Source organism: Fukomys damarensis, unplaced genomic scaffold, assembly GCF_012274545.1.
Source record: "Fukomys damarensis isolate Sample0158 unplaced genomic scaffold, DMR_v1.0_HiC HiC_scaffold_8, whole genome shotgun sequence".
Lineage (NCBI taxonomy): Eukaryota > Metazoa > Chordata > Mammalia > Rodentia > Bathyergidae > Fukomys > Fukomys damarensis.
Genome location: NW_022900920.1, coordinates 1502901 through 1506735, shown reverse-complemented (window position 1 = coordinate 1506735; position 3835 = coordinate 1502901). Strand labels below are relative to the sequence as shown.

The following is a 3835-nucleotide window of genomic DNA, read 5'->3' as shown; positions in this document are numbered from 1 at the left end:
CAAATAATTTATGAATTATTCATATAGGATAGATTCTCCCCAACACAGAGATACTAAAACTGTCCCTAACACTCATTTCAGAGAGGCTATCCTTGTAGACTGTATCACTGATTCACAAGATTAGGTCTCAAGGTCAAAAATCATGGTATTTTATCTAATTAAAATATGTTGCCAAGTGTGTTGGTGCGCATTTATAATCCCCACACTCTGGAAGGCTGAGACGGGAGGATCAGAAGTTTAAGCTCAGCCTGGGCAACCTAGCAAGACCTTCTATTAAAATGACAGATAGATAGATAGATAGATAGATAGATAGATAGATAGATAGATAGACAGACAGAGCTGTGGATGTAGTTGAGTGTGAAGGCCTGAGTTTCTGTAGAAAATAAAATAAAATATGCATATTCTCTTCCCCAGCACTTTCATTTTGAGGAATTCAAACTATACACTATTTTCAATGAAAGCACAAGGGAATATATAGGTAATTTTAAATAATGAAAATGATTAAGTCACAATATGTGCTTATTCAATAGCATATTATGTATCTGCTAAAAAGGATGACATAGTTATATGTAGATGCCAAGTAAGATCTACAATACATTGTTACATGGCAAAAGAAAGTTGCAAAGTTGTATGCCTGGTATGGCTAAGGATGTAGCTCAGTTGGTAGCGAACTTTCCTGTCGTGTGCCACATTCTTGGTTCAGTTCCTAGCATTCCCCCTCCCCAAAATACATAGTACTGGCATAACACACATGATACACACACTATCATGTAAGGATTTGTGTCCTTTCAAAATTCATGTTGAAACCTCGTCCCCATTGTGGAAGTATTTACTGGAAGGGCCTTTAAGAGGTACTGCAATTAGGTCTAGGACTAGTATCGTTATGAAAGAAGTCGAAGGAATCTTCTGCTCCTTTATCATGTAAGGATATAGGGAGAAGCACCATCTCTCTGAAGCAGAGAACAGAAACTTACCATGACACTGAATCTCCCAAGGTCCTGATCTTGGACCTCCCAGCCTCTAAAACTGTGGCAATAAATGTGTGTGTGTATATATATATATATATATATATATATACACACACACATTTATTGCCACAGTTTTAGAGGCTGGGAGGTCCAAGATCAGGACCTTGGGAGATTCAGTGTAAATACCCAGTTTAAGTAATTTGTTATAGTAGCCCTGACAACATCACACACACACACACACACACACACACACACACACACACACACACACACAGAGTATTATCAACCAGGAATCAAGTTGTTGGCTCAAAGGTATTATATATTTCAACATGTGATAGATTACTCTTCAACAATATATTATTCCAACTAATATGTTAATATGTGTGTATGAGATATATATATATAGATATAGATATATATATAGATATAGATATATATATAGATATAGATATATATATAGATATAGATATATATCTATATCTATATATATATTCCTCAGATAGCCCTTGGGCCTACACCCGTATGCCCGTATGTAGCTAACACTTTATCTCTCTGCTCCTCTATAGCAAAATTCTTCAAAACAATTGTTTATATTTGTTTGCTCCCTTATTCTCCTTCAAGTCCTTCCAATTTAGCCTATTTCCCCACCATTCCACTGAAATCACATTTTTCAAAAGACAGTGGTCTCCTTTGTGAAAAATCTACCCAGTTCTATAGTCCAGAGCCAGAGTCACCCTTGACTGCTATCTTTCCCACACATCAGGGGCTGAACAAATCAGCTCTAACTTCACGACATCTCCCCAGTCTAGCTACTTCTCCCCACTACCGCCTTGGTTCAAGCTACCTGGGACTGTTACCTGAACTGCAGCAATAGCCTCTATTACAACTAATTAATGTTTGTTAAGTAAATGAGTGAAGTTTGCATGTGTACTTGAAGAGTATAAAACATAATCCTTCCGGATGTGGTGCTTCATGCCTGAGATCCTAGCACTCTGAGAGGCTGAGGCAGGAGGGTTGTAAATTCAAAACTAGCATGGGCAACTAAGGGACTCAGCAAGACACTGCCTCAAAATTAAAAACTTAAAACACGGCTGGGGAGGTAGCACAGTGTGAAGGCTCTGAGTTCAATCCCCAGCACTGGCGAGAAAAAACATAATCTGAAAATTTAAGAGTTATTAACTCTTAAATTTTTGAGTATTTACCTTTTCTTGCAGTTTAAAAATGTATTTCATTAACATAAAAGCTGTACCAAATGTATACTTCAAATCTTACTAAGTTTATCTGATAAACAAGCTTACACAGAGGACAGATATTAGATTTGCATTAACTTCTAGAACAGTACACAGTTCATTTAAGAATATTTTTTTTTTGGGGGCCGGGAGTGGTGGTGCATGCCTGTAATCCCAGCACTCTGGAAGCTGAGGCAGGAGGATCCCTGTGAGTTCAACCCCCCACTGGGCTACATAGTGAGTTCCAGGTGAGCCTGAACTACATAATGAGGCCCTGTCTCAAAAAAGCCAAAAAACATATACAAATTTTTTTTCTAAAAAAAATTCTTTTGGTGCCACTGCCTGCCTCACAAATGCAAGGACCTGAGTTCAATCCCCAGTACCTCCCCGCTCAAAAAATTCTTTCTTCAACAAAAGCTCTTCACTGTAAGACAGAAAAATATTTTTCTTTTATACTGCATAAAAGCTAGGTGCGAATTTCCAATGTTTTAAACTTCTACTCTTCCTCCTTCCCAGTACCAGGTATTGAACTCAGGACCTTGTGCTTGCTAGGCAGGCCCAGTACCACTAAGCCAAATCCCTGGCCCTGTGTTTTTCACTTCTGATGTATTCATTTCACAGTCAGCTCTGATGATGAAGATGGGAAGCACAAATGCTCATAGTTTAGATGACAGATGCAAACAAAAAGCTCTGTTCCCCTCAGCTACAAAGAAGCCTCCATCGTGTCTCTTAAACTAGGGTCACATACTTGATACTCATAACAGATCACCTCTTCTTTCCTTTTTTACTTCCTTCTCCTTACTGAAGATTTGGGTCACCTGCTCCTGTATTCTATGTCTTTGTTTTTAGTTTAGGTATAATTTTTGCTGCATAGAACAATACTAACTTTCATGATGGGAAGGAGCCCAGACAGAGGCTGCCATCTTCCTGCTTGAGCCAGACCTAGACTTCGCCTCTGTATTGAACATCGCAGTTCCATTCTCTAGAATACATTTTATTTTTCTCCAGAAATGCAGTAAGTCTAATTGCTGAGCGCATGTCTTGAATCTCTATAGCTGTGAGATATTCAACATCCTTACTTATTGGAATCTGCCTTCCCTCTCTGGTGTTCTTGTTATAAAATCATATTCAAGCCAGGCGTGGTGGCGCACACCTATAATCCCAGCACTCGGGAGGCTGAGGCAGGAGGTTCGCCCTAAGTTCGAGACCAGCCTGGACTACATGGTGAGTTCCAGGTCAGCCTCAACTACATAATGAGACCCTGTCTCAAAAAACAACAACAACAATAAAATCATATTCAATAAGCAGGCTAGATACAAATAAATCTGTCTTGGTCAGCCAGGGACCACACAGTAGCACAAGTCATTTCCACATACACACCAGGAGTACTTACCTTTTTTACTTTCTACATTTCATAAAACTGAAAGTTTTATAATTACATATCTTTATAATCAGCAAAAAAAAAAGATGACCTCCATACTAAAATAGACAACAATAACACTTGAAACGCTCAAATTTAAATATTTTAATAAGGTAACTTTCTCATAAAATGTTGACAGTATCTCAAAATGTGTGGTAAATTATCTAATAACTCAGGAAAAAAATAGTGAAAAGCCAGACTAACTCATATTAAAAATT

General features: G+C 38.1%; 1 pseudogene; it reads right to left on the bottom strand.

The window, feature by feature from the left end:
- Positions 1-3085: 3085 nt before the first annotated feature.
- On the bottom strand, positions 3086-3563 carry LOC104858042 (annotated as a pseudogene).
- Between the last annotated feature and the right edge of the window lie 272 nt (positions 3564-3835).